General features: G+C 42.0%; 1 long non-coding RNA gene across 2 annotated transcripts; it reads right to left on the bottom strand.

The window, feature by feature from the left end:
- Positions 1 to 1,109: 1,109 nt before the first annotated feature.
- LOC138775537 (uncharacterized) lies at positions 1,110 to 10,695 on the bottom strand. Of its 2 annotated transcripts, none has more exons than XR_011360585.1 (4): positions 10,583 to 10,695; positions 10,029 to 10,203; positions 1,840 to 2,150; positions 1,110 to 1,308 (listed from the first exon to the last, which is right to left on the bottom strand). It is a non-coding gene; the product is annotated as an uncharacterized lncRNA (long non-coding RNA). The 2 variants fall into 2 exon arrangements; XR_011360579.1 differs by having other exon boundaries at positions 1,822 to 2,150.
- Positions 10,696 to 12,602: the final 1,907 nt, after the last annotated feature.

Below are 12,602 nucleotides of genomic sequence, written 5' to 3' on the forward strand. Positions count from 1 at the left end.
CTAAAAAATAACTTTAACCTAGCCTGGTGACAGCCAAATTTTATTTGTAGATTAAGTGATATGCAAATAAGATAGAAATCTATGTCGGCTATCAAATAGAGAAGTTTTTGAAAAGATAGTGACCATTTTAAAGGGTCTATTGTTCTCATGTCAAATCTCACATGATGCTTTCACAGGGTCAGCGTAACGGGGACCTAGGTAGTTTTGTACCACTGGAGTGGAGAATGTGGTGCAGCAGTCCCCAGTCGGCTAGGAGAATATTAAAACTGGTGAGACAAAGCATTAGGCTTAGATTAAGTTAGTCTTTGATGTTTCAACCATCTTAAAGGGGTAGTGCGGCGCTAAACAATTCACTAAATAACACACATTACAAAGTTATACAACTTTTGTAATGTATGTTATGTTAGTGAATCGCCCCCTTCCCCGTGTTTCCCCCCACCCGGAAGTGTAGTGCTCTATACATACCTGCTTCTTGCCGACCCCCGTCCAACATCTTGTGCCAATGATGTCATCTTCGGACGGACGGCCGAACCGCTCCGACCATCCCTAGTGCCGGCCGCCCTCTGCCGCGTCATCAGCTGCTCAGCCGCGATTGGCTGAGCACAGTTATGCTCAGCCAATCACGGCTGAGCAGCTGATGACGAGACATGCGTCATCAGCTGCTCAGCCACGATTGGCTGAGCACAGTTATGCTCAGCCGATCGCGGCTGAGTAGCTGATGACGCGGCAGAGGACGGACGGCACTAGGGACGGTCGGAGCGGTTCGGCCGTCCGTCCGAAGATGACATCATTGGCACAAGATGGCGGACGGGGGTCGGCAAGAAGCAGGTATGTATAGAGCACTACACTTCCGGGTGGGGGTAAACACGGGGAAGGGGGCGATTCACTAACATAACATACATTACAAAGTTGTATAACTTTGTAATGTGTGTTATTTAGTGAATAATTGTTTAGCGCCGCACTACCCCTTTAACACAGGATATATATAGATATATAATGTCTCTCTCTTCCTCCCTCCTGCTTTCTATATATATATATATATATATATATATATATATATATATATATACACACACACATACAGTGGTATACAATTTTATCAACAGAAGGTGTACTGTCTCAAAGTGTGATTGTCACATTAATCACTACAAATGGGCACATAGAGAAGCGTTGCTACTGAGTAGATGAAGCAATTCTCTCTGTGTGGTGTTCACTAGGGATTTTCTGTGTACTGTGCTTCTTCTTGCCTGTTTGATGTTGTTCCAGTAAAAGACCGATGCTCACCAGCATGCATATGCTACTGTGTTCCTAGGAAAAGAAGCAGATTATACACATTTTTATCAGATTCAGTAGACCCTTTAAATCATGGGAAATAATCATACCTTTTGAGGTTTGGTTTTTAGGAGGCCAGATTTTAGGCCTTATATCATAATAAAATACAGCCTTGGATCTCAACCTAAAGACTGTGTATAGAATGAATGTATTAATACGATTTGTCAAAATATAATGGTAAACACATTATGTTGCTAAAATAATGAATTGTGTATTTCTTGAATAAGGAAATCGGCTGCATATATACAAAATATGAAATCTGGATTTCAATGTCTTGCAGCTCCCCTTGTAAAATATAAGCAACACCGTGGCAGTGATATCATTACCAATGCACAGTGTAAGAACACTGGTTACCGTGGTTACTGAGGTAGCTCATTGGTTACAATATTATCAAGATGGATTGAAATGCATCTATTGTTCTATTACCTGGAGAAATCAATGTCAGTCAGTGCAGCAAAGTCATAGCCTTGTAACAATAGAGAAGCTTACCATGTAGTTTTTGCTTACATCATTACTGGAAGCCAAATTAAATTTTTTGCGGTTCTCTATTTGCTTTTTTTATATGCCTCTTGTGTTGTCACAAATCTCAGGATAAAGTACATTTTGGAGACTCTGCCTTGATTATAGTATTCACGGGCTAACTGCTGTTCTGCGTTACTCATTTCCATGTAGTAAATCCACCTCTAGAACTATGAAAGGTGTATCTAATTGCTTTGAAGTCTCTGGTTTTCATTACTGATGATTCAGAAAAAAAATGAGATGGGATGTAATTGCATGGTACACTGCGAAGAGTTGTCTGTCAGTGTGTTACTATCTTCCTGGAAAAAAAGAACATTCATGACAATATGAACTTTACAAAATTACAAGCAGTAAAAAGCAATTACTTTCATGAGAAGCACCAGTATGAAGCCATTTTGCGTAAATTTGCGTGAATGTCAATTCCTTAATAAATGCAGTTTTTGGAAACCTAGGTGTGAAATGAGCATATCCTGATGGAAAAAATACCGTGGCAGAAGTTAGATTTGTCTTAAAAGGTAAGTATTTATTATGAGTTGTTGTGTATATGTATACATGAGGAGTAGCATTGCTTCTTGAAATTATGGTATATACCTATGGCATTTCTCAAAATTTATAATACACTGCAAGTAATATCTCTAATTCTCAGGGGTCTCTGAGCTAGTGGGTGGAGTCAATTCCCTATGATGTATTCTATGTTCTGCACACATGGAAGAAGGATACATTTGTGGAGTGTAATAATAATACAAATAGTGGTCGTTATAAAGTGGTGAAGGATCCTTGATCTAGGGATGTATTTTGATTATCAGATTTTAGGTAGGGGAGAAATTTTTCTTCTTTAAATTAGGAAAATTTGCTTCTCCCTTATGGGGTTTTTGCCTTCTTCCAGACCAGGCCAGCAAAACTTGGCAGTAGTTAAGGGACAAAATTTCAAATGGTTAAATCTCTCTGGGCTGCAAACAAGTTTTTAGCAGCACTCTTTGTTAGTAAAGGTAATGATTTTTATTTTGTAAACTGCTTATATTGAAAGTAATTACAGTGCAGTTACATCTAGTAATTCACAGGTGACATAAGATGCATTCATCTTCACTTCTTCACCTGGCCCAGACCACAATGATGTTTTCTTTCCCAGCCACAACTCATCTCAAATGGTAATAATGCCCCAGCATGGTGTCCTGCACATTAAATTATGAAGGTGGGACAGTAAGTGGGAAGTAAGTGGGTATGGGGGGAGTCGGTAGGCATTCCCCCATTAGGTTAATTGGTTGCTCCAGTAGATTTTCTCCTGTATGTAGTTTGCCCCCTGTACTTAAGGCCCTATTCCACGGAACGATTATCGGCCGTATTCGGCCGATATCGGCCGCTACGGGCGATAATCGTCCCTTGGAATAGAGTGCAACGATCAGCCGACATCGTTCATGTCGGCTAATTGTTGCAGTCGCTTGTTTTTCAACATGTTGAAAAACAAGCGACTGATATAGCAGCGATCGGCTGCCGTCGCTCCGTTGAATAGGAGCATCGGCAGCAGACGCTGCTATATCCTATGGGCTGCCTGGACGATCAGCGATCACCCGGGCAGCCCCCCCGCAGCTCCCCGCCGCCCCTCCCGCATTCACCAGCTCGCTGCTGCGTTGAATGGGGGCGGCAGCGAGTGGAGAACGAGGAGCAAACGAGCGCTGTCAGCGCTTGTTTGCTCCTCTATGACGACCCGTGGAATAGGGCCATTAGTTTGCCCCCTGAAGGTAGTTTAGCCCTCTGCAAGTAGGGCCTTCCAATAGATTTTTCCCCTGTAAGTAAGACCCCCTCTTTTGCATGTTAGGTAGTTTACCCATTGTAAAATAGACTCCCTTTAGATGGTTTTCCCCCAATTAAGTAGGACCCCCTCAACATTCTTGCCTTCTCTCAGCATCCTTTCCCATCTCTAGGTCATTGTCCTAACTGCAGGTTGACAGACAGCTTCTGAAGCTTGGAAAAAACTTCCAGCAGATGTGGTTGGTAAATCTACAGTAACGGAGTTTATACATGCTTGGAAAAAACATATATCTATCTTAAGATCCAGCAGTCTTTTATGTTTCTATGTTATGCAGGCCTGCACTAGACCTGACAGGAAAATAGGCAAAAACAAAAAAATACTATGTTACCATGGTATATGCAAATCTGTGGGAAGAGTATAGACTGCCATTCAAGACAGACTGTATTCTGTGAGTGGTCAGCAGACAATGGTTGCTGTCAGGGCCGTTTCTAGGTAATTTTAACTACAGGGCGAGTCTTGCTAAAACTGCCCCCCCCCCCACCCAGGCGATGGTGGGGGGGGGGGCGTTTGTTACTAGGGAGAAGCAGTGTATGTATTATGGCATAGAGCACAGTTATTCAACCCTTTTCAATTTGGGGCAAAAAAAGTTGGTTACTCACGGGTGACGTCTTCTTTGATCTGAGGCGTCACTTCCCCTTTTCCTCTGTTTCTGGCCCGTACCCCCATGACAATTTCTTGCAGCCACAATTAATCTCTTCTGAACCTGCCAGACAAACATCTTAGGCTCCGCACTTTTTCAACAACTTCCACTTTTTTTGTGTCATCTGCAGTAAAGTCAGTAGGTATGTGGGTTGCCCCCTGTATCTAGGATCCTCTGCTGTGTCCCCCCATATAGTAATAATGTCCACAGGCCCCCCTGTGTGCATCTGTTTAGAAGTTAGGCCTCCCTGTGCAGGATGCCCCCCCTCCCCCAATAGGTAGTGTCTGCAGTGTAGCTAATCCCCTGTAGGTAGTCTACACAGCACGTAGCAGGTAGGGATCCCCCCAATAGTAAGCCCACCAGTATGTAGTATTCCCTCTGCAGGTGATCCCCCGTTAGTTAGCCCCAACCCAATTAGGCATTTAGCCATAACCCCTGAAAGTAATCTCCCTGATAGTTAAACATCCCCCCCTATATATAGTAACACCCAATGTAGGAGACATCCCAGTTTAGGTAGTTAGTTAGCCCCCCAGCAGATAGCATCCCCATGGTAGGCATATCCCCTGTTAGATTCCCCCCCCCCTATGTAGGCATATCCCCTGTTAGATCCCCCCCCCCTATGTAGGCATATTTCCTGTTAGATTCCCCCCCCCTATGTAGGCATATCCCCTGTTAGATTCCCCCCCCCCCCTATGTAGGCATATCCCCTGTTAGATCCCCCCCCCCTATGTAGGCATATCCCCTGTTAGATTCCCCCCCCCATGTAGGCATATCCCCTGTTAGATTCCCCCCCCTATGTAGGCATATCCCCTGTTAGATCCCCCCCCTATATATATATATATATATATATATATATAGGCATCTCCCCTGTTAGATCAGCTCCCCATGTAGGCATCTCCCCTGTTAGATTCCCCCCTATATATATATATATAGGCAATCTCCCCTGTTAGATCAGCTCATCATGTAGGCATCTCCCCTGTTAGATTCCCCCCTATATATATATATAGGCATCTCCCCTGTTAGATCCCCCCCTATATATATATTTATATATATATATATATATATATATATATATATATATATATATACACAGTGGTGCCTTGGATTACGTGCATAATTTGTTCCGGGACCGCGCTTGTAATCCAAATCCACTGTTATACCAAAGCAAATTTTCCCATAAGAAATCATAGAAATGCAGAAAATTGGTTCCACACCCCAAAAATAATGATTTATTATTCTGAATAACATGTAAAACAGATGAAACAAACAATGAGAAATAGCAGAATATGTGATATTATAAGTTACTGTACAGTAATGGAGAGGATGGGAAACACAAGGGCAGACAGAGACTGCAGGGAGCATGAAGGAATGAGCAGGGCAGATGTGGGCACATACATGCAGCACTCTCTGTCCGGGGAGAGAGGGGTTACAGCTATAGAGAGATTACCTCCACAGTCCTGTCCCCTGATGTAAACCCCAGCCTGAAGTGGATCTGCTATGATTTGGAAGGTGAGGGAGACTTCCTGGGTCAGAGTACAGGGCTGTAGACCCCACTGTGCAGACCATGCTCCTCATCCACTCACGCATCCAGCACAGGGAGCTCTTAAACCAAAGCAATGCTCTTAAACCAAGTCACAATTTTAAAAAACTGTGAGCTCTTAAACCAAAACGCTCTTAAACCAAGTTACTCTTAAACCAAGGTACCACTGTGTATATATATATATATATATATATATATATAATTTTTTTTCTGAAAAAAGGCTTATTTATCATTGCCCCAGTAGCCAGAATCCTGCTCCACACTGACGAGGGGCAAATACCCCGAAACTGCAGTCTGTGGATGGATGCCTAGCCTTGGTAACCCTTGTCTTATGTCGTTATACTCGCCACAGAGTTAGACTTTGACTCACAGGGGCCACCCTGGTGTTTCCCTATTTAGGTCCTAAAGCTCGCAACAGAGTGAGGACCTGAGGGACTACGTATCAGGGTGGTTTGGTGCTCTCCCCACTAGGAGGCACCCCTTGGCAATGGGCTTCCTTCTCTGGAGAGAGGGATATCTGGCTATTCCCGTGTTTTGAGACTCGTAACTGAGGCTCCACGGACCCCTTTTTTGCATATTTAAATTTTGTATGGGACAATCAATGGAGACTCGTAAATGAGTACTCCATTGGAATTTTTCACTGTTCTCCCTGAGTTCAGTGATTGTTGTGTTTTGTTGGTATATATATATATATATATATATATATATAGGCATCCCCCCCGTTAGATCCCCCCCCTATATATATATAGGGATCCCCCCTGTTAGATCCCCCCCATGTAGGCATCCCCCATGTAGCTATCCCCCCTGTTAGATCCCCCCTATATATATATAGGCATCCCCCCTGTTAGATCCCCCCCCCTATATATATAGAGGCATCCCCCCTGTTAGATCCCCCCCATATATATATATATATATATAGAGAGAGAGAGAGAGAGGCATCCCCCCTGTTAGATCCCCCCCTATATATATAGAGGCATCCCCCCTGTTAGATCCCCCCCCTATATATATATATAGGCATCCCCCCTGTTAGATCCCCCCCTATATATATAGAGGCATCCCCCCTGTTAGATCCCCCCCTATATATATATAGAGGCATCCCCCCTGTTAGATCCCCCCCATGTAGGCATATCCCCTGTTAGATCCCCCCCATCTCCCTATGTAGGCATTTCCCCAGGCTTTCTGTATAAAACAACAAACAGTTATACTCACCTTAATGCAGCACAGCAGGTCCTGCATCCTGCGTCTTCTCTCCCGGGTCTGAGCTCAAGCACAGGAGTGACGTCACTCCTGTGCTGGAGCTCTGGGGGGAGACAGCGGCCTCTTGTGGTCGGAGGCAGAATGCAGCCTCCGGCCTCAAGCTGAGCAGAGTTGCGGGCGGGCGGCGCCACAGCAGGTGATGGGGTAGGCGAAGGGGCGGCCAGAGGGGCAAATGATGGGGCGGCCGGGCGGGCGCTCGGCCGCGGGTGACACCAGCGCCCCCTAGCTGTCGGCGCCCCGTGCGGTCGCCCGGCCCACCCGCCTATAGAAACGGCCCTGGTTGTTGTATAACCTGCCAGCAGACACACTGACATGTTTAAAATGATGTCAATGCAACTTCTGATTCATTTGTCAATACAGTATATAGAAAGAAACTCTAGAAAAAACTAGGAATTTCCTTGTGAAACCTAATCTGTTGTGATGTCTGTGCTGTGCGTTTTTTTTTTTTTTGCTGTCTATGGCTGGATTCACACTAGCATAACCTGGATGCATTTTTGCATCAGCAGTACAGTAACAAGTCCCAGCCCACCCTTGCGTGATATGCATCCAGCTTGTGAGCCCAGCCTTACTGCTTCCTGTAGTAGGAAACAAATGTATCATCATTTTCTCCAAAAAGGAAACAGGGATATATATATATATATATATATATATATATATATATATATATATAATTTTTTTTCTGAAAAAAGGCTTATTTTTGGGGTTGGTGTTTTTTTTGCTTTTTTCATGAATACTCCATGGAGTAGCTTTTTCTTTTTTAGAGTAGGGATTATTTAAAGCCTACTCCAAAAACCCTGCAAAATTTAAGCTGGGGCTTATTTTCAGGGTAGAGCTTAACTTTGGAGAAAAAGGAGCGTGAGTCATTGTTTTCAGTTGATATAAAGGTATTGTATGTAAAGTTTGTGGGCTAATGATAAAAACTTCAAAATAGCAGAACATTACAATGAACACTTGCAATTGTTGTAAAATCTGATTTACCAGTGTATGCCCATTTTTACTTTTGGATAAAAATGTATTTCAAGATGTCTCCAATTTGTGGTGTACATTGTATATTTTATTATTAGATTCATTTGTCTGTTACATATTGTGTTGTAAATAAAATGCTGCATTCCAGCGTATGAATAAATGCTTTAATTACAGTGACATAATGGATGCCCATTGTTTCCAATTTTTACTCAATTGTCATCCAAGCATATTATCACTTCATCATTAAGGTGATAGTTCTTGCCAGATTGCTAGCACCACAACCCACCTATCTTGCAAATAACTTGGCAAAAATCGACAACTTTGAAAAATCCATTAATGTGTTAGTCATGTCCTGATGTCCTACAAAGAATAATTCTATTTTCTTCTAAATTGCTTTCTTTGTTTCTTCATTCAGCACAGCCCTCACACATGTGTTACTGAATCAGAAGCCACCTGTTCTTTGTGGCATATTACCAAATATGAGGTAGAAAGCCAAGTCTGACAAAGTCCATTTGTTTCTATTGCTGTATTTTACACAGCAGCTGAGAAGCACTAATTTTTGCTTTCTGTTTACTCCCTACCAGGTAAAATAGGAATGTTCTGTCACAGTATGGGGGAAATGTGTTAGGGGAGGCAGTGCAATCTATGGGTAGTCAATATACTGTACTGTATCTGTGTGTGTGTATAAACTAACCTTGGCGTTACAACTGATCTAGCTTTATCAACCATTTTGTTTCAAAGGAGATATCTGTTACAGAACAAAGTACTGTTGAAGATAAATTTGCAGAATCAGGCTGATTCAGATTATTTTTGGTCAGTATTAAGCAGGAGTGGATTAAAAACACAGAAAGGCTATGTTCATTCACCTGTTGAAATTTAGTAGATGGCTGCCATTTAATGACAAATAATTGCTGTTATTTTAAAACAAAGGCTTTTATTTGTCGTTAAATGACGGCCATCCACTCAATTTCCACAGTGTGTGAACATAGCCTTTCTGTGTTTTCAATCCACTTCTGTTTTGGTTGAAAAATACTGACTGAAATACTTAGCAAAAATACTGTGTGCGAACATAGCCTGATAAAGACAACAATCAACCCAAAAAACGATCATCGGCTGATTGTCTTGAAAATCATAAGCCCCTGGTTGCGCATTGCTGTGTGTAGGGGTTGACTGCTTATATGAGTGTGTAAAAATAATAAAGTTTATACTTACTATTCTCCCCTGGAGTCTCACAGTCTTCTGCCAGTGTTCCCTGCTCACCGCTGACTCTTCTGGCCCTGCATCTTCAATGACAGGCCGCTCAGCCAATCTCTGGCCACAGGGCTGTCCTGTCTCGGCCAGTGATTGGCTGTGCAGCCTGTCACTGATGAGACAGAGCCAGACGCATCAGCAGTAAGCAGGGAACACGAGTGAAAGTCTGCAGGACAAGGGGGAGAATAGGTAAGTATAAGTTTTATAATTTTTTTATGTAAAAAGCAAGGGCTGCACATACATCCCTAACAATTTATCACAATTTAACATAATTATTGAGCCAGGTGTAGGCTCAGTAAGCGAGCACCTATCTAGCAGATCGACGTCTGCTTACTTGGAAATGTCAGGTCGTGGGATACGGCCCTTATTCTGTGATAGGTGATAGATCTACATTCTGGCAAAACTCCTAATACTAGATAATTGTTGAAGCAAGAAAAATGGAAGGTGTAAGAATCTGAGCTGCTTTCATAGAGTAAACTTTGATGGCTAGTCAAAAGATCTCCAAAACAGCAGGTCTTGTGGCGTGTTGCCATTCTGTAGTGGTTTGTACATAGCAAAAGTTGTCCAACCAGTGATAGGGTCATGGGAATCCAAAGTTCTTTGATGTGCATTGGATGCAAAGGCTAATCTCAGGCCTGATTCTAAAGAAGAGCTACTGCAGCATAAACAGCAAGATTCCTCAGAAGATGTCTGTTTGTCAGTGTTTTGCTTACCTGCTGATGAGATGGTGCCACCATCCACTGTGGGAAGAGGGCAAGTTTGGGGAGGCACTGCAATCCTGTGGTTGTTCTGCTGTGAAATCATGGGACTTGGCAGACCAAGAAATGGCCTCTTTTTAGTAGGGCCACACAGCGAAAAAAGTGTTGCCGTCATTAAACCTTTCAAAATCTAAATCAACAGGGGATGTGAGATAAAGCAAGTTTACAATTTACATTCATTTTTTTTTTGTTATCATGCTTTATAACAAATCTGTACTTGTATCCTTGGTCCAGTCTTGGTCCAGTCAAGTCTTGTGCTGGTTGAAAAAAAACAGACTAAACATGAAGTTCCGGCCAGTACAGAGGGTCACAGCTCAATGTGTCCATCAGTCACATGACTGCCTTCTCTGTGAGCGCTCAGATGACCTGGGATCTTTCTGTGCTTAGTCTCTTTTTAAGCTGCTAGTTAAAGGGGCGGTATCATAAATATAAGAAGGTAAAATCACATGTGTACCACATACATCTGTGTACAAGTGAACAAATGTGCTGTTCTTAGTAAAGTAACTTACATCACTGTACCAGTTTTCTTCCCGATGTATCTATTCACTCCCTGGTTTTCTCTCTGAACTGTGACCCTGCTGTTGTCATGCAGAAACTTTCCCACAATCCCCCTTGTTGCATGTGAAGTGAAAACCAACTGTCAGTAGTCATGGGACAGCTCATGTGACCAATGAACTGAGCATGTGCTACACAAGAAAGTGGATGCCTGGTGGGCCGTAAGCAAGGACAACAGATAATGAAACAAAACAGCACATGGGGAGATATACTCTTTTGCATATATTTCCCAGGGGACAGTACATCTAGATTTTCACTGTGGTGAGTGCCTTGAGCAGCAGCCTACAGTGTCTTCTTTAGCTGGTCTCCCTGAGGTTACCAATTCTTCTGACGTGGTACCCTACCAAAATGACCACTTTGTGAGTTCATTAGGGCATTGCTCTGGCCATTTGGGAGCAGCTTTTCAGTTGCACTGTGAAAATGTTTGGGTGCGTCATCCACAATATGGATCCTAAAATGCTCCCCGATTATGGCCATGTGAATAGAGCCTTCCTTTCCACAGTACAGATTCCTGTACCATTGTATGACTTCATAACAAATACCAAACTTTCAGTTTTTTAGAAGAGTTAGCATTGAAAGTTTGTTCCATTTCATGAAGCCAAGTTGATGAATTCACAGTAATGGCATTATAATTATTACACAAAATAGTAAACATTAAACTTAATATAATCTAATTAGGAGTGCAATCATATTTTCATATGGTATACATTATGGGAAAACATTCTCTTCGTTTTACATGCCGAGAAGTAGGCCATCAAAGTGCTTTATAAACCATACTTAATTATATCTCCGTATATTGAAAAGTGCAGCTACAGTAGTTTACAGTTTTACTTGCAAAACCCTTTAAAGATCATTGAGTATTTCCTGGCGTTAGAAGAATCTCGATTCCCTACTATAATTACTGTGCATCTTGCTTTTCATTTTGTCAGCCGTATTTTGCTGAGCAACAAGCAGCCAGATGTATAGAAGGGGCCACTGGTGAGCTAATTTGTAATTTGCTGGTGTGAGAGACAATAGCAGATGAAACACACTCATTAGCCGCTCTCCTTTCTAATTAAATGCTGACTTCACTATTGTTGTCCACATTACTTTATCACATTTGTATGTATTGTTTGTATATAAAGAGGTTCATTCTTGTCAGTAAATTTAAATATGTTAATTGATGCAATGGAGTTATCCATGTATGGAGGGTAAAAACATCCCTTTTCTTGATAGAAAAAAAAAAGCACAAAACCCGGACTATGCTGAGAGTCTGAAAAATTGCCACTGAGCCAAAAAGTGTGTATATGTCCTTTCATAGTTCCCTAATGAATCCCATCTAAAATCTGGCTGTAGTATTTTTATTTTTTTTTAGCTAAAAAACACAATGTAGCGACTATGGCATTTTTATAAACATAAAAATAAATATATGCAGAGCCCGCCTCACAGTATGATCATATTTAAACTTCACTTGCACATTGATCATATCCAGAGTTGCCCCTTGCAGGAAAATCGATTCTGTCCTCCCTCTAAATGTAATCCAATCCATTGTGCCCCAAGTGGCTAGTATATAACATTTTTGATGATCTGGGCCGAGTCTTACAGTGCTCAGTGGCTTTAGTTTGGATTCCAAACTCGGGCTACTGATCTCCCACTCCTTTTTGACAGGCAGTGGCCCTGATTTACTAACGTCTTTTCCTCATAAAATTTATGGTTTTTACCCATTATTTTTTAGTTTTACCACATTTACTAATGTGTGCAACAAAAATCTCTCGTCATTTTGTGCTTTAAAGTAGGCATGTCATAGGTGTGCCCCTTTAAAACCTGCTATAACTGACATATCAAACTGTCATTTTTTTTTTTTTACAGGTTTTGCATTCTAAAAATCAACCATCTTTAGTGCAACAGAGAGGTCAAGTTTTAGCTTTGTCATGTAAAAAACTGGACATTTACTAAAAGCAAAAGGATACATTAATACATGTACCACTTTGGGAA

This window comes from Dendropsophus ebraccatus, chromosome 1 (genome assembly GCF_027789765.1).
Source record: "Dendropsophus ebraccatus isolate aDenEbr1 chromosome 1, aDenEbr1.pat, whole genome shotgun sequence".
Taxonomy (NCBI): domain Eukaryota; kingdom Metazoa; phylum Chordata; class Amphibia; order Anura; family Hylidae; genus Dendropsophus; species Dendropsophus ebraccatus.